This window comes from Stegostoma tigrinum, chromosome 40 (genome assembly GCF_030684315.1).
Source record: "Stegostoma tigrinum isolate sSteTig4 chromosome 40, sSteTig4.hap1, whole genome shotgun sequence".
NCBI classification, from domain to species: domain Eukaryota; kingdom Metazoa; phylum Chordata; class Chondrichthyes; order Orectolobiformes; family Stegostomatidae; genus Stegostoma; species Stegostoma tigrinum.
This window is the reverse complement of record NC_081393.1, coordinates 3,502,687-3,521,869: the sequence shown is the minus strand read 5'-3', so window position 1 is coordinate 3,521,869 and position 19,183 is coordinate 3,502,687. Positions and strand designations below refer to the sequence as shown.

General features: G+C 46.2%; 1 protein-coding gene across 1 annotated transcript in view; it reads right to left on the bottom strand.

The window, feature by feature from the left end:
- The window catches only part of LOC125448114 (annexin A4-like), a 40,282-nt gene extending 33,766 nt beyond the window's left edge, over positions 1–6,516 (bottom strand). Inside the window, 1 exon segment of the mRNA XM_059641111.1 lies at positions 6,387–6,516. The gene's annotated coding sequence lies outside the window, so the exon portion shown is untranslated.
- Positions 6,517–19,183: the final 12,667 nt, after the last annotated feature.

Here is a 19,183-nt window from a genome sequence, read left to right as displayed (position 1 = left end):
ACCAACTCCAAATCACAAGTGAAGACTGTCATCATTGACACTATGCGGCCCACTTGATGGGTACCACATCTATAAGCATCCACTCCCTCCACCATCCAGACAGAGCAGCAGCAGTGTTTACCGGCTACAAGACGCCCTGCAGAAATTTAAACATTCTCCACACAGCACCTTCCAAACCCAGACCACTTCTATCTAGAAGTAGAGCAGCATATGCATGGGAACACTGGGAGGTAAAATTTTTCTAACCCCGCCCCCTACCACCCCATACACCATTCAGACTTGGAAACCTATCACAGGGTCAGAATCCACAACTGCTAACAGCTCTGACAATGTTCACCCCACAAACAGGTTTTCAAGAGGGCAGCTCACCACCATCTTCTCAAAGTCAATTAGACACCAGCAACAAATGCTGACCCAGCCAGCAATGCTCAGTGCATCAATTAAAGCATCCAAAAGTAATGCTCACAGCCCTTGTCCTGGAGCTATTCATTGGTCATTAACTGGGCTGGGGTGGGTGTGGGAGGTTCATATTGTTTTGCAGTACTCTGGAGATGTTGCATTACTTCACATTCAAAATCTAATCTTTTGGCAGACAGAAGGAGGGGGTCACTGAAACAGGCGAAAGCTGAGCAGCTCCGAGCCTGCCTGGGTAAAATGATGCCCTCCTTCCTACACCACATTGCAAACCACCTGGTTTGCATTTCCACACTGACTGGCACATGGAGTAATCTTGAAATTATTGCTAGTCAGTCTCCAGCATAGCTCCCCAAAACGTCTATTCAGGACCCATTCTCTTTCTGACTCAAGTCACTAGTGTCAATGTGGACTACAACTTCTGGCTGCTCACACGCCCCTCCTCCTGCAGCCAGGCCAACATCCTACAGCTTGACCGTGACATCTTGAAACCTGACACCAGGGAGGAAACAAGCCATCCTCGTGTCACGGTCAGGGTCCCAGAAACCCCAGTTTGTTCCTCAAGAGGAAACCCCTCCTAGTTATTCTTCTCCTATCTTCTTGCCCCATGCCTGCCCAGTTGAACAACTGGTGGTACAGTCAACATTACCTGGAAGCTGCATGCCAACACTCAGCTTGCTAATCAGTGGTTTTTTGGCCAAGCAGCAAAAGCAATTACACCAAACTTGGGCTGCTGCCTGGGATTTTTTCCTGTTGGTCTGCAAACTGGCAAAGTCCTGTGCAAGACTTATGTTCTAGGGGTGGTCACCCACTTGTTCTTGTCAACTGTACCTAAACCCTGAGCTGCCCAAGCACTTGTCCTTGAATAAACAGCACATGGCTTCAGGGTGGAGAAGCCACATGGGGATTAGGGAAAGTGAAGCACAAGGGGATTTTTCAGAACTCTTAATAATGGGTTTGAGATAATCTGAAACAGACTAAGCCGCAAGACAGCCTGGTGCAGGAATCTCAAGCGAGAGAACACATTCCTCTGCAGCTTGTAGAAGTTTCAGGGATAATAAACTCAATGTTGGCTGAATGCAACGGAGTTCATTTCCGACTTAGTGCCATGGATTCCTGTTTATTCACTGATGCCATCAGATCCAGGTTTGGGGGCTCATGAGAGAGTGTGATTTGGAAACTGTCAGAAGACAGTACAGGCACGATCATAAACATTTAAGGTTGAGGTAAACCGACCAACAAATTTAAAAAGTTAAGGGAAGTCAGGGCTGCAGAGTTAAAAACACAGACCGGCCACGAGCTTCCTGCATGGCCTCCTCTTGCACACAATTCCTACATTCATAAGGCAATCCCAGGTGTTGTCTGAAATACTGCAGGATTATTTCTTCTTCATTTAAGAAGAAATAGTTACGCCAGCTGACCAGGCCTTTGGTTACAGAGCTAGCTTTTAAACATTAAAAAGGGAAGTGAAGTCAAGAGGCTAACAAGTGCTGAGGCAGAAACTGCAAAAAAACTTAGCACAAGGCTACTAAAGGCACAGTAGCTACGATGAAGCACTTGAAATTCACCCAGCTGATGAACTAAAAGCCTCAATGAGAAGAACACAGCTCTCAAGGTTGCAGGGGTGAAGGATCTAGTGAAGATGGGAGAGTTGACAATGCAGCGAACGAAGATGACAATGCTAAAAAGGGAGAATGGTACATGGGGAAAATCACTGCAAGTCAGCGAGTACAGTAGTGGGCGACAGCTAGGTCATGGAGGAGGGAATTTTGATGACAGAACCTTTGCAATAGACCATTCAGCCCTTCATAGGTGTTGACGCAGGCAATCGCATTCCATTTCACTTCCAGGAGATTCAACCTCAACATTGCTGTGTGGGGATACAACAAAGTAAAAACCTCAAACCCTGAGCGAGTTCAGTCCCAGCAACAAGAGGGGACAGTTGTCACCATAATCACTGATTCAGGGTTAATGGATGACAGAGGTTAAGAACTGTTTGGAAGGTGCTGTGCTCGAGGGAAGCAATTTAAAGACAACAGTTTCAGACTAAAGCCTCGTTTCATCTCTCTGCACATCCCATAACCTGATGCAATAATGTCATTTGCACAAATTAAACACTCAAGCCTGACAACAAGCCATGAACTTTGCTTCAAAGCAACACAAGGCTTCAGGGATCAAGTGAACTTGTACATGACAAAGCCTTCTAGTAAATCTACAAAATCACATCACCAGCTTCTGAAAGCTGGACTGCGCAGGGAAGACATGATTTCTTGTCACGTGTCAGCATCTCCATCGGATTGCCAGATGATGAGATGCTGTGACGAGGATCCAAGATACTTCAGTCTCCCATTGAGAGTTGAATCAAACTTCTTTCCGTTGTGAAGGGAACACAGACCAGGGTTTGGACTTAAGCTATGGGGCAAAAGATGTAGAGATAAGGGGAAGAATCTTTTCACTTCAGGGTGATGGCAATCTGGAACTTACTGTCTAAGGGTGGTAGAGGCAGAGCCTTCTATTGAAGACATTAAGTCATACACTCAATGGTCGGGGCATACAAGGCTACAGGCCCAGGACAGGAGAATGGGATCGGAACAGTGAGGTGTTGTTTTTGATTAGCTACTGACTCGATGGGCTGAACGGCCTTTGTCTCCGCTGCCCATCACTGACTCTGGAAACATACCAAATCCCAAACAGGACAACATGGAAGTATGAATAATGTCAGGGAGCATCAGTGCAAGGGACCACATTTCACAATGTCCTACAGATGACTTTTAAAAAAGCTTCCAGCTCATGGAACAGTCCATGCCAAAAACATTTGGTCTATTTTCCACTCACCACACCCAAGTGCTGACTGAACTACTATTCGAAACCAGCAGTTCCTGACTACAGCAGATTTGCATCCTTCACAAGCTTTTCCAGCCCAAATGGATTCCCTTGGACTTTAATGCAGGGGAAGAGGGAGGGATAGCGGAGGAGAACACAGACACAACAGTTGAAGGGTTGTGACCCGTGTGATGGGAACTGACACGGACCATCAGTCATCTCTACAACTGTAGAGAACTCCTCACTCCTTCTGGGTCTGAGGACCCTGCAGCCACTCTGCAAACCAGATGTCAAGCTGAGGAATCTGCCAACCTCACCCCTGGAGACCTTGGGATATCGACAACATATTGTCAGCACACACACTACAGCTCAGTCCTGACTTGTGACAATACCGAACAAGGAATCTCTGCTGGGATCTCGGCTTAACTCTCAGAGCCAGCACAAACTGTGGCAAGGATGGCCTCTTTCTGTGCTGCATTATGCTACTTTTTAAAAAGTTAAAACAGCAAATTTCTGCATAGGGAGAAGACCTGTGAAAGCCGAGTTCCAGGAGTGACCAACAACTGGAATAGAGTCATGGGGCCGTATAGCATGGAACAGATCCTTTGGCCCAACCAGCCTATGCTGAATATAATCAGCAAGGAAACTAGGCTCACCTACCAGCTCCTGGCCCATATCCCTCCAAACCATTCCTACTCATGTACTTATCCAAATGTCTATTAAACATTGTAACTGCTTCCACACTCACTACTTCCTGGGAAAATTCATCCTACACAAATTTGTGTAAAAAAGTTTCCCCTCATGTTTCTTTAAATCTTTGTCCTCTCACCTTAAAAATTACAACCTGGGAGGGAAAACAAAGCTGCCATTCGCTTTTTCTACACCACTCAATGTTGTAAGCATCCATCAAAGGTCCCCTGTTTAACCTCCTACTCTCCAGTGAAGAGAGAAGTGTCCTCACCTCTCCTTTTCAATCAAATGTCCATACTCAACAACACCTTGGTTAATCTTGCCTGAGCCCTGTCCAATTTAACTAGACTATTTAATTTGACTTATTATCACATGTACCTAATCAGTGAAAAGTTCTATTTTGAATGCAGTAATGGCACACCATATACCGTACAAACTGCATTAGGGTAATCAAACAGATTAAAGAAAACTATTACAGCTATAGAGAGCAGTCCTGGTCCTGGAGCAGAGTTACCAGAACTGTACACTGGACTCCAGCAGAGGCCTCACCAATGTCCTGTACACCAATCAGAACCAGCAGGTACAGTGTGTGTATGATCATGTTTCAAACCCTGCACTCTGTTGGTCTGGAGCCAACAGGACCACCACAGCAAGGCTCCCTTCCTGCAAACACTTAGCAAAAGCCAATACATGGAAGGCTCCCTGTGATCCGGCCATGAATGCAGCCACTTGACTTCCATGAAGCCACTCCCCTGTGTATGGCCAAGTGCAGCAGCAAAGATTGTGGCACAAGCGTGGGCACTAATGGGAAAGAGTGTTCCAGCGGATACCAGCCACTAACTGGGGTGCGTGTGCTCGTGCATGGGGCGGGGGGGGGGGGGGGGTGGAAGAGAGGAACGGTCACTGTTTGAGGGGAGCCTACCCTGTGTAAACTGACTGTGGTTTTTCCAAAACCAACTACATATCACTGAGTAGTTTGATACAGGGTATTAGGAAACACCAAGAGGCTCTGAAAACCGATGTAACAAGACAAGGTATTCCTTTACTTCTCAGCCCAAGCTGGCAAAAAAAAAAGTGAGCACTCAGCCAACAACAATAAAAAGCTGCACAGGGAAAGTCTAGAGGAAACAGTGTTGAAAGCACTGAACACAGAAAGCTAAGATGACAAAGGAGACAGGGCAGGGTGAAATTAACACATCACGTTGAAGACTGACCAGAACTCACTACTGGACAGAGATGTAACATCGCTATGAATTTGATCAGACTGGTAAACACCAAAACGATCTTGCAGACAGGAAGGTTGTTATCTCAGATTCTTCAATCTGCTCAAAGTGTAGAGCTGGATGAACACAGATGTTGCCTGGCCTGCTGTGCTCATGCAGCTCTACACTTATCTCATTCTCCAGCATCTGCAGTTCCTACTATTGCAGATTGAAAAAAGGTGGCCCAGCAAACTTTTTATTCACTGGCATGCATGGCACAGCAGACTGCCAGTTGGTCAGGAGAGCCACAATCAAATTTAAAAACCCACACTAAGTAATTGCAATATCATGGATAGGGTTATCCACATCATGAGTTAATGCTCCATTTACTCCATAAGTCACCTAAATTATTAATGCAACTTTAAATAAAATGAGAGCCTTCTCTCTGATCTCCCAGTGATCAGTTATGTTATTTTCTTAGTTAAAAAAACACTTGCAGTACATTCTGAAGATACACACTGGAGTTAAAGGTGTGAGAGGGTGCATGGAGAGGGAGCCCAGAGGGAGAGAAAGTTAGTTAAGCAAACAAGAGGGACAAATAATGGTGAGCCTGGGAAGGAAAGTGAGCTGCTGAGGTGGACCCTGAACGGGTGAAAACTGCAGACCCACTGCCACTCACATTGGCAGCTCCTGCCAAACACAATTGGGAATCCGAGGGCAGAGTAGCAGAGAGAGAGGGAGAGAGAGAGAGAGGGAGAGAGGGAGAGAGGGAGAGAGGGAGAGACACAAAGTTTGACAAGTTTGGCCCATCCAATAACCTGGCTGCAGTTTGAATGAGGGCGGGGGGTTTAAAAAAAGAGGGAAAGTGAAGGATTAAAAAAGTTAACATTCACGGGTGAAAGAGGAGAGGTGTCAGATCTGAGGCACACACACAGAGCAGCCCCACAGCAGGAGAGAGAGTGTGTGAGCAGGGAAAGGAAAGGGACTCGCCCAAGGAGGTGCTCCTACTCCAACTGCAGGGACAGTGCAACCTGGTGAGTTTCAAACCTCAAATCTCCGACAAACATGACTCACTGAGAGCAGCGCCGGCTCAGCCTGAAGGCGTTTCAACAGAAACTGGAGAGAAGGACCCGTGTTCGTTCCCAAACCTGGCCTCAGCACCCAGTGCCCGCCGCTGCCCCGGTGTGAAGCCAGCGCCAGCAACAGGCGTCCCGCTCGGTCATGCCCCCCCCACCTCCGGAGCGAGGTGAAACTCACCTGAAACTCTCCCAGCTGCTCGGGGCGGCTTTGGAAACGTTTGAGTGAACTCCTCGCTGAAGATGGCTGCTCTCTTAAATGGAAGGGGCGGATCCCGAACCGCTCTTAAAGGGCCAACCGGGAGAAGAGCCCGATTCACCGAAATAACTCTTCTGGTCCTTCACTCAAGCTGCAGCCCCGTGGTTAGATGGGCCGAGCGTTCGCTGCAGATCGTCCAACTTTGTCCCACACTGAAGTAAAACCACAGAACCCCGACATCGTGGGGGCAGGATATTCGGCCCATCGGGTCCGCACCGACCCTCCGGAGGGCATCCCCCCCCCCCATTCCCTGTAACCGCACATTTCCTCGCGGTTAATCCACCTAAGGCGGCACATCGCTGCGCACTATGGGCAGTGTAGCATGGCCAATCCACCCCATTTTTGGCAGGAAACTGGAGCACCCAGAGGTCAGACACGGGGAGAACGTGTAAAGTCCACACAGTCGCCTGAGGCTGGAATCGAACCCATGTCCCTGGCACTATGGGGTTATAACCACTGAGCCAACATGCCACCCTAAGAACTACAAATGCTGGGAATCTGAAACCAAAGCAGTCCCCGTATCCTGCGAAAACTATACCCCGTTTTCCCAATTCCTCCGTCTCTGCCGCATCTGCTCTGCCAAGGAGATGTTCCACTCCCAAACATCCCAGACGTCTGCCTTTTTCAAACAATGCTCTTTCTCCCCCCACCCCGTCATCCAGACAGCCCTCCGCCGCTCCTCCTCCATTCCCCGCTCCACGGATTTTAACCACCACTCCCTCCCCAAAAGATTGGGTCCCCCTTGTCTTCACCTTCCACCCCACCAACCTCCGCATCCAATGTATCATCCTCAAACACTTCTGCCAACTCCATTAGACCCCACCACCGGGAACACCTTCCACTCCCCACTCCTGTCTACCTTCCGCAAGGACCATTCCCTTTGGCACTCATTAGTTCGCACCACACTCCCCACCAACCACTCCAAACCACCTCTCTCCCTCACCCAGTACCTTCCCCTGTAAATGTAAAAGATGCAACATGTGCCCACAAACCACCTCCCTCACCTCCATCAAGGGCCCGGAACAGTCCTTCCAAGTGAGACAGAGCTTCACCTGCATCTCCTCCAACATAGTCTATTGTACCCAGTGGTCCTCTCTACATCGGTGACACCAAACATAGACGAGGTGACCGTTTCACTGGGCATCTCTGCCTGACCCATAACAGCCAACTTAACCTCCTCGTTACCACCCATTTTAACTCAGCCCTCCACTCCCCCTCTTCAGTTCAGTTCGGGATCGCTGAACCTGAAACATTAACTCTGCTTTCCCACTGCACCGACACTGCCAGACCCTGCTGAGTTTCACCAGCAAATTCTGGTTTTATGATTGCACAGTAAGTGAGAGGCAATGGCCTAGTGGCATTATCGCTGGGCTATTAATCCAGAGACCCAGATCATGTTCTGGGGACTTGGGTTCAAATCCTGCCATGGCAGATGGTGGAATTTGAATTTAATAAATATCTGGAATTCACCATCTAATGATGACCGTGAATCGATTGTCATGCAAAACCCATCTGGTTCACTAATGTCCTTTCGGGAAGGAAATTGCCATCCTTACCTTGTCTGGCCTACATGTGACCCCAGACCCACAGCAATGTGGTTTATGCTGCACTGCCCTCTGGGCAATTAGGGATGGGTAATAAATGCCATCTTCTGATCAGCAGAGAAATACTCCCAGAAGCTGAAGTCAGAAGTAGGACAGTGATTAAACGCATGGTCCCACAAGTCGAGAAGTTTATTTGCCCCACTGCTGAACATGTACTATAGATGAGTAGAGAACATGTTCCCAATCTTTATGATGTTTTGGAGAGGGAGTGGTGGTTAAAATCCGTGGAGCGGGGAATGGAGGAGGCACGGTGGAGGGCTGTCTGAATGACGGGGGTGGGCGGAGAAAGAGCATTGTTTGAATTCCCCTGCTACAAACAAAACCGAGCAGCAAAATTACAGGGTCACTCAATAAAATCGTGAAGAGTTTGCCTAATATTTTCATTTCCTACAAATCATCACCTTGGAGATGGAAGGGATTGCGTGGAGACGGGGAAGGTGAGGTCACGGAGATAATTGAAAACAAGGATCAGGTGTTAAAATGAGGAATAAAAACAGAAAGTGCAGGAGAAACTCAGTAGGTCTGGCTGAGTCCCAAAGAACAGGCATGCCGCACTTGTAATGCTGTTTCTCTCTCCACAGATGCTGCCACGTTGATTTTTGAGGGGATCAAGGCCTTCAAGTCTTAGAGTTGTACAGCATAGAAACAGACCCTACAGTCCAACTTGCCCATGTCGACCAGATATTCTACATTAACTGAACCCCATTTGCCAGCATTTGGCCCATGTCCCTCTAAACCCATCCTATTCATATACCCATTCCAGTTGGGGAGAAGGCAGGACAAGGGGGTTATGCAACCTATCAGCCCGAAGCAAATGGGACAGCAACATGGCCTAATGCTGCTGATATATCTTATGGTCTTAACACTTTTGAGTCCAGCACGGCTCTTTGGAAGTTTCTCCAGCACTTTGTGTTTATTTCAGATTCCCGGCAGCCACAGTATTTTGCTTTCACTTAAAATCGGGATTCTGCTTGCTGAAGTGGGTCATCATTCATCTGGTGGGGGAAATGAAACCTAGTGCCAGTTCAGGCATAAGCAGCACAATTTTGGATGATCTTCAGCTTAGACACGGGTTTCGAAGATGGGAGAGCTGCCAGGGATGCGGGGTAACAGTTTGGCTCAGAGGTCACCAAGGCATGGATGAGGGATTCAGTAGCACCCAGACTGACATCGAGTGAAGCTGACTGATGAAGTGAGTGTGGAAAGAGACAGTCTGCTCACTCTGTTCTCCTACCCTATGATCTTTGTATAGTAATGATCTGCCTGTACTGCATGCAAAACAAAACGTTCCACCGTACCGAGGTACATGTGACAGTAATAAATACAATAACTCAAGTTGCAGATGTGCCAGGGTTTGCAGCTGCTGTTATTTGAGTTCCCTTTCACTGATAACTGCCCGACATTGTCTTCACAGTTCTTGCTGACAAATCCATTTCTCCTTGTGTGTCCTCTGCAGTGCAGAAACAATTGTTCAGAAAGAGTCCTGACCTGAAACATCAGCTTTCCTGCTCCTCTGTTGCTGCCTGGCTTGCTGTGTTCCTCCAGCCCCGCACTTTGTTATGCTCAGAAAGGTCCTTTCGTATCTTCCTCCCCAATGTGCTCATCACTTTCCCAGACTGAATACTCCACAGACAACCTTTTGTCTCAATGTCTAGCTTCCTGAAAGGTGTGAATCAATTGGGAGATGCAGGTTTGAGTTTCAGAATCCATTCACAGCAATATCATCTTTGGCTGTGACAGATCCTTGTTCAAGCAATCACCCTAGGATGTTTGCACACAGATACATAGGTTGACTGGGTTGAGATTGTTTTCGCTGGAGTTCAGATGAATTAGGGAGGGATCTCATACAGTTTTATAAAATTCTAACAGGACTGGACAGGGTAGATGCAGGGAGGGTGTTCCTGATGGTGGGTGTGTCCAGAACCAGGGGGTCACGGTCTGAGGATTCGGGATAGACTGTTTAGGATGGAAATGAGGACGCATGTCTTCATTCCCACAGGAAGTAGTTGATGCCAGAACATTGAATATGTTCAAGAGGCAGTTAGATATAGCACTTGGGGAAAATGGGATCAAAGGTTATGGGGAGAAAGCAGGATTAGGCTTCTGAGTTGGACAATCAGCCATGATCATGAAGAATTGCAGAACAGGCTTGAGGGGCTGAATGGCCTCCTTCTGCTCCTATCTTCTCTGTTTCTTTGTTTGGCTTCACCGAATCAGTTTAAGTCAATATTTATCCCATCTGAAGCCATCTTTTTGTACATCAAAGTGTCAGGTATTGAACTCAAATGACCAAAGTTCAATATTGATCAGAACAGTGACAATCTTATATGTTTTGCACTGTCAGAGGCTGACTCAGATTTGTTACTGTTAAACACCTTGAAAGAGAAATTAACATTGAATTCATTGCACAGAGGCTATGAGAGCAAGGAGATAAAATGGGTTTGGAAAATACTTAGGAGAAGTACAATTTTGATTAAGACTGTAAGAATGCAAAAAATAGGAGCAGGATTAGGTCATTTTGACCTCTTAGACCAAATCCTACAATTAACAAGATCATGGCTGAGCTGCAGTTTGGTTTCAACTCCTCTTCCTGTCAACTCATCATAGCCTAAACTTCCCAATATTCCAGAAAGCTATCTGTCTCCTCTTCAAACAATTTCCATCATCTAGCCTCCACAAATCCCTGGCATCCAGAATTCCAGATATTTACTATTCTCTGAGAGAAGAAACTCCCTCGCGTCCCTTTATTCTGTAACTACGCCCCTAGTTTCTGACTTCCCCGTGTGTGAAAACATTTTCTCAATGTCTATCCTGTCAAGTCCCCTCAGTATCTTGTATGTTTGAACAAGATCATACTCTCATTATCAAAACTCTAACAAATAAAGGTCTCACTCGTTTAGCTGCTCTCGATAAGTCTCCCCTTCATACCAGGAATCAGCCGAATGATTCCAATCCCTTTGGAATTGGCTCCAAATCCAGTAAGTTCTTTCTTAAATGTAAGGACCATAATAAATAAATTATTGTGCTCCTGGTCGGATCCTTGTGGTACTTCACTATTTACGGCTTTCAAACCTAAAAAAGACCCTTTAATATTCGCTGTCCGTCCTCTGTGTGTTAACCAATCTTCAATCCAGCTGTGGAAGCTCCCAACCTGCGCCTTCTGTAGAGGGAGCAGTCGGAAGGGGCATTGAGGAGGGAGGCCTGAGCTGGAGCCTGTGTTGTTTCTGGTGCACAGTAGTGAAGAACACCAAAATTAAAAGTAAGCTGATCAGATTCTGTGACAAGATTCAGGGACGTGGAAAGCAGTGACTGATTTGCGGTTAAACTTTCACCAGGCAAACGGTAAATGAAACAAAACTTTGAAAACTCTCGCATATCATGCATTGGTGGGGAAAACTGTGTCAATGAGATTTCAAAGCAGGTAATGAGGAAGAATTTCTTGACTCAAAGTGATAAATCTTTTGGAACAATCTGTCAGCTTGGGTCACAGAGGAATTCTCCAGTGAGGAAGGGTGCTAAAAAGGCAGTGTAAGGGATCCCGAGGGAAGAATTTAAATAGACTGTACCTGATGCCTGCTTCTCACTAAATGCAGAGAAGACAGATAACAGTCTTTGAGTAGTTGAACAATGGCATCCAGGGTGAACAAAGCGCACAGTATGAAAACAAGGATGACATCCTGAACATGTGAACAGTTTATTTTGTCACTGCCCAACTGAATACCCCCAGCCAGAGTGTGCCAGGTTGTTCGGCTCATGTTATCTGAGACTCTCAGTTTCAATCTCTCACTTGTTTTGTGGTGAACTTGATTTCAATTGAACCCCTCACACTCTGCCTCTGCAGACGTGCTGCGATCCCAGTGTAAAATTCCTGCGTTCAGGCTTAAACCACCGTGAGCAATCTCAGTGTTATAAGGAAATACGTGGCCCCTGATCATTTCTTGCTCCATTCTGTTCAGGGCAATGGGAAAGAATGGCAATGGCCGCGTGGTATTATCACTAGATTGTTAATCCAGAGACCCACATAATGTTCTGGGGACCAAGGTTCAAATACTGCCACAGCAGATGGTGGGTTTTCGATGCAATAAATATCTGGAATTAAGAATCTAATGATGAGTGTGAATCCATTGTCAATTATTGGGGAAAAGCCCATCTGGTTCACTAATGTCCTTTCGGGAAGGAAATCTGCCATCCTTACCTGGTCTGGCCTATATGTGACTCCAGACTTGACTGCACTCAACTTGTTTATGAAGAACTGTTGGCGTGACATCAGTTGCCCTCAATTTCTCTGTTTCCTGCCCGCCTCACCCATTCCAAATTACCTCCCCATGAACTGATTGCACTCCCATACCCTCAGATCGAACGCTGACTTTGTAATTTTGCCTGCTGGCAAAGGTAGTACTGCTGTTGTTTGGTGTGCTGACCTCTACATTGTAGAGGCTGAGTGCCAGCTTTCAGTTACGTCCTCCTATCTACCCCAGACTAACCTCACCATCGAGCGTCGGGTCTTTATGTCCATGCCTGTCACTGAACTGTCATAAATCTCATCTCATCCGGGGATCTAAGCCCCAGAGCCTCCCAGCTCATTGTTCCTGAACCCGTACAGCTTGCTTCTATTTTGTCCCCAAAATCCATAAAATCCCACAATCATCTTCTAAAATTTGACATCAATTTCAAAATTTCCAGTTTGCAGGCTCCAGCTGCCTCCTCTTCACCATGGATGTACCATCCCCCATCAGGATGGTTTGCAGGGCCTATAACTGTCTGAAGCCTGAACTATCCCCATCCAGCACCAACCCCTGGCATCTGGTCAAGCTCAGCGTCACTTTGAACAACGTCTCCTTTACCTCAACTTTCGCTCGTTGTTTCCTGGGGGCCTATTAATCGCAGTTTATTTATTAAATCTGCCTCATTGTACATTAGCAGATCCAAAATAGATTGATCTCTGGTTAGAGCCACAACATTTTGTTCCGAGAAACTGTCCCGAGTATGCTCTATGAATTCTTTCTTGTGGCTACATTTGCCCAATTTGATTTTCCCAGTATACATGAAGGTTCAAGTCAGCCACCATAAAGATACTGCCTCTTTATGTGCTTTTCTTATCTCCCGATTCAGTCTCTGTCCCACAGTTTGATGCAGTGAGGGGGCCTATGGACCACTCCCAAGTGATTTCTCCCCTTGTTATTTCTTACCTCCTCACATTGAGATTCACCATCACTACCCTGTTGGGTGGTGTGGTAATTCAGTGGTTAGCACTGCTGCTTCACAGCGCACGAGGCCCAGCTTCAATTTTACCCTGGGGCAAACGCTTGTGTGGAGTTTGCACATTTTCTCCATTTATATGTGGGTTTCCTCTCATGGTCCAAAGATGTGCAGGTTGGGTGGAAGGGCTACACTGAATTGCCCATGGTGTCCCGGGATGTGAAGGTTAGCCGGGGGTGGGGGGTGAGCTCTGCGGAATGCAGGTTGACAAGGATTGGATAGTGGGGTGGGTCTGGGTGGGATGCTCTTCAGAGGGTTGGTATGGACTTGATGGATGAAATGACCTCGCCCTGCACTGCAGGAATTCTATGATTCCAATCTTGCTTTCATACCTTTTTACACTTGTCCTAAGAAAGCTACCCCATCACCTCTTCCTTTATGTCTGTCCTTGCTGAGAAAGTGCCAGACCCCCAGATATTTAGCTCCCAGCTTTGATCTCCTCGTAACCACATCTCCTTAATTGCTATAAGATTGTGCCGTTTAACCTCGATTTCACTGTTAATTCATTTTTTTTTGTTATGTGCACTAAGAGCCTCTAATCTTTCCATTTTACCAGTTTTTATGCTTGAAACTCAAATACTGCTGTTTATCTATGTTTGCATACTCTGTTCCTTCTTGCCCTACTCTGGGTATCATTATCCCATTCGTTGCTCGGTAATACTGTAACATGTCTTGCTTTGTAAGTCTCTAGTCCTCCTTGCCAGAGCCTACCCCTGTCCAGTTCACTCCTCTGTATAGCCTTAATTATTTAATTCACCCAGACATGGTTCAGGTTAACCTGTCCCACTGGAACAGCTCTCTTCTAGAGTGCTGGTGCTGGTGCCCCATGGAGTGAAACTCATTCCTGATCTTTCAGCCACAAGTTTAACTCCTTGGCTGTATTTACATGATCCCAGTTTGCCTGTGGCTCAGTGAGTAATCCTGAGATGATTATTATGGACATTCTGATTTTAAATTTTGCTCCTATCAGTTCTAAAACTTGTCGGAAAAAGTCTTCTCCCGTGTTAACAATGTTTTTGGCACTGATATGGATGATGACAATTGGATCGTCCCCTCCCACTCTAAATCCTTTTTGAGCCCCGAGGAGATGTCTTTTATCCTGGCATCAGGGAGGCAACACAGCCTTAGGGTCTGTCTTCACCATTATATTTTATTCATTAAATCAATACTCTCATATCCCTGCTCTTTTCGTTCAAACCACCCTCCAACACTTTTCATTTTGTGAGAATTTTAGTTTTGGCGTAAGTATTCTAGAAAAGAAAGAGCAAACTTGACATCAAAGCAAAGACTTTGAAGATACAATATACTGATTAATCAGCTTCATTTCCTGCTCTGGTTCACGATGTCACCATGCCGCTGGTCTCAATCCAGTTGATCTCCTTGCCTTTTATCCTCTCCCACTCACCACTTGCTCAAACAACACCATTTTGAGCCTTAAGAATAGAATAAACTTTATTCAGATAATAACTAATTAACCAGCTTCTTCTCATTAGCAGAACAAGAGCTAACGCTTGGAGGTTGAAAAGATTAAGCAAAAGCAATGAAATACTTTTTATCTTTCCTGTGCAAGACTCTTTGGGGTGCTCAACTCCAGCTCTCTGTTCTAATTCACTCTCAGTGCTAAGTCATACAAATGTGATGACTTACATCTGCTCCAAATACAAAAAGCCCACCTCAGTTGCTTAATGATGGTCCAGCTTCAGATTGTTCTTATTTAGTCATAGTCATAAGGATATACAGCATGGAAGAAGACCCTTCGGTCCAACTGGTCCCCTCCAACTAAATATCCTAAATTAATCCACTCTCATTTGCCAGCATTTGGCCCATTTCCCTCTAAACCTTCCTATCCATGTACCCATCCAGATGCCTTTTAAATGCTGTAATTGTACCAGCCCCCACCACTTCCTCCGGCAGCTCCTTCCACACACACACCACCCTCTGCTTGAAAAAGTTGCCCCTGAGGTCCTTCTATATCTTTTCCCTCACACCTTAAACTTATGCCCCTCCAGTTTTGGACTCAGCCATGCCAGGGAAACAACTATGTCTATTCATCCTATCCATGTTGTTCATGGTGTGGCACAGTGGCTCAGTGGTTATCACTGTTGCCTCATGGTGCTAAGGACCTGGGTTTGATTCCGCCCTCGGGTGACTTCTTGTGTGATTTTCTGAGTAGGTTTCCTCCAGGTGCCCTGGGCTCCTCCCGAGGTCCAAAAATGTGCAGGCTACAATGGATTGGCCATGTTAAATTGCCCTGAGTATCTAGGTAGGGAGGTGTAAGGGTTGGGTTTGGGTGGGATGCTCCTCAGAGGGTCAATGAGACTTGCTCAGCTGAATGGCCTGCCTCCACACTGTAGGGGTTCTATCATACTAAGACTTCATAAACGTCTGTAAGGACATCCCTCTGATGCTCCAGGGAATGCAGAACCAGCTTGTTCAGCCTCTCCCTATAGTTCAAACTCTCCAACACTGGCAACATCTTCATCAATCTTTTCTGAACTTTTTCAAGTGTCTCAACATCTTTCCGATAGTTGGGAGACCAGGACTGCACACAGCGTTCCAAAAGCGGCCGAACCAATCTCCTCTACAGCCACAACATGACCTCTCAACTCCTATACTCAATGCACTGACCAATAAAGGCAGGCCTACCAAATGCCTTCTTTACTATCCTATCTATCTGTGACTCCACTTTCAAGGAACTATGAATCTGCACTCCAAAGTCTCTTAATGCAGCAACAATCCACAGGACCTTACCATTGAATATTTAAGTCCTGCTCTGATTTTCCTTTCCAAAATACAGCACCTCACTTTTATCTAAATGAGACTCCATCTGTCACTCCTCGGCTCATTGGGTCAAGGTCCCATTGTTCTCTGAAGTAATCTTCTTCACTGTCCATGACATCAATTTTGGTGTCATCTGCAAACTTACGAACCACACATCCTATGTTCACATTTAAATCATTTATATAAATGCCGGGAAGCAGTGAACCTAGCACCGATCCTTGTGGCACACTGCTGGTCACAGGTCTCTAGTCTGATAAGCAATCATCCACCACTACCTTCAGTTTTCTACCTTTGAGCCAGTTCTGTATCCAAATGGCTAGTTCTCCCTGTATTCCATGTGATGTAACCTTGCTAACCAGTCTATCATGAGGAACCTTGTGGAATGCCTTACTGCAATCCATATAGATCACATCCACCACTCGGCCTTCATCAATCTGCTTTGATGTTGGTTCAAAAAACTCAGTTGAGTTACTGAGACAAGATGTCCCACACACAAAGCCATGTTGACTATCCCTAATGAGTCCTTGCCTTTCCAAATGCATGTCAATCCTGTCCCTCAGGAATCCCCCCAACAACTTGCCCACCACCGCTGTCAAGCTCACCCGTTGATAGTTCCCTGGTTTTCCCTTACCACCTTCCTTAAACAATGGCACCACGTTAGCCAACCGCCAGTCTTTCAGAACCTCACCTGTGGCTATCGATGATGCCAATACCTCAGCAAGGGTCCCAGCAATCACTTCCCTCATTTCCCACAGCATTCTGTGGTACACCTGATCAGGTCCCAGGATATGTCCACCTTTATGCATTTTAAGACACCCAGCACCACCTCCTCTGTCATGTGGACATGTTACAAGATGTCGCTACTTATTCTTCCACATTCTAGGCCTTTCCCTATCCTTCCCCACAGTCATCAGTGAAGCAAAATAGTTGCTTTGTATCTCCACCATCTATCGTGGCTCCACATATGTTGCTGATCTTGAAGGGACCCTTACTGTCTCCCTAATTACCCTTTTGTCCTCAATGTATTTGTTGAGAATCCCTTTGGACTCTCCTTAGCCCTATTTACTCTCCTGATTTCCTTCTTAAGTGTATTCCTACTGCATTTATACTCTTCTACGCATTCACTCAGTCTCTCCTGTCAACACCTGGCATCTGCTTCCTTATTTTTCTTGACCAAAACCTCAATTTCTCTTGTCACCCAGCATTCCCTACACCTACCAGCCTTGCTCATCACCCTAACAGGGACACACTGTCTCTGGACTCTCATTATATCACTTTTGAAGACTTTCCATTTTCCAGTCGTCCCTTTCCCTGGGAATATCCGCTTCCCCCGCACCAACCGTGCACCCCTACCCCCCCAATCAACTTTGGAAAGTTCTTGCCTAATACTGTCAAAATTGGCCTTCTTATCATTTAGGACTTCAATGTTTCGATCCAGTCTTTCCTTGTCAATCAATATTTTAAAACTAATAGAATTATGATCACTGGTCCCAAAGTTCTCCCTCATTGACACCTCAGAGTGGGTCAGGTTTTGCACCATCTTGGGAGGTACATCCACACACTGAAACAGAAAATCTTCAGATACACACTTAACAAATTCTTCTCCATCCAAGCTCTCAGCACTATGTTTGCAAAGTTAAAATCCCCGACCATAACCACCATACTATTCTTACAGATAACTGAGATCTGCTTATAAATTTCTTTCCCAATTTCCTGCTGACTATTGGGGGATTGACATATTCCCAGGAATATCCTCCCTGAGTACAGCTGTAATATTATCCTAATCAAAAACGCCAGTCCCCCTCCTCTCTTACCCCTCTATCTATCCGTCCGACAGCATCTCTGCCCCGGAACACTAAACTGCCAGTCCTGTCCGTCCCCCAGCCACATCTGTGTAATGGCTATGATATCGCAGTTCCATGTTCCCGGCCACACCTTGAGTTCATCTGCCTTTCCTGTCAGGCCTCTTGCATTGAAATAAATGCAGTTGAATTTATCAGCCCTACCTCATTCTCTGCTTTGTCCCTGCCTACCCTGCCTGTTTGATTTGCTCCTTTTCCCAACTGTATTGGTTGCAGACTGATCTCTTTCCTCACTAAGCCGCTGGGTCCCCACCCTTCAGTAGTTTAAAACTTCCTGAGCAGCTCTCGGAAATCTCCCTACGAATATATTAGCCCCCTTCCAATTCAGATGCCATCTGTCCTTATACAGGTCATTTCTACCCCAGAAGAGATTCCAGAGAACTAAAAATGAGAAACCATCTCCCCTGCACCAACCCCTCAGCCACACATTCATCCGCTCTGTCCTCCCGTTCCTACACGGACGAGCTTGTGGCGCTGGGAGGAATCCAGATATTAATACCCTCGAGGTCCTACTTTTTAAATTCCTGCCTAACTTCCTATATTCTCTCCTCAGAACCTCATCCTTCTCCCTTCCTATGTTGTTAGTTCCAATGTGCACAATACCCTCCAGCTGGCCGCTCTCCCCTTTGAGAAGATTCTACATCGTCTGATGCTGGCACCAGCGAGGCAACACGTCATTCTGATGTCTCACTGTCGGCCGCAGAACTGTCTGTCTGTGTCTCTGACTAGAGGGTCCCTGATCACAATATCACAATCGATCGCTTGGAACCTGGAGTGCCCCTTGTTACATTAGAGTCCGTCTCACTAACAGAAACCTGTCTGTCAGATCTTTATTCCCTTGAGAGTCCCTTACTTGCTACATTTTCCAAAACAGCATACTTGTTCGAGATGGGGATAGCCACAGGAGGCTTCTACACTATTTGCCTCCCTTTCCTATTTCTCCTGGAAATAATCCATTCGACCTGACTGTATCTGTGGTTTGTTTCCCTTCCTGCAACTGCTATCCATCACACCCCGTAGCTCCTGTAAATTCCTCACTGCCTCTCATTCCCACTCCAGCCAATCCGTGCAATCCGATACAATTTGCAAACTAGCACACTTCCTGCAGAAAAATTCTTCAGGAGCGTGGAAAGTCTCCCTCATCTCCCACATCTGACCGAGAAAACAGCACAATCTTACTTCTCTAAAAAACACTGCTCCATGCTGACTTAGT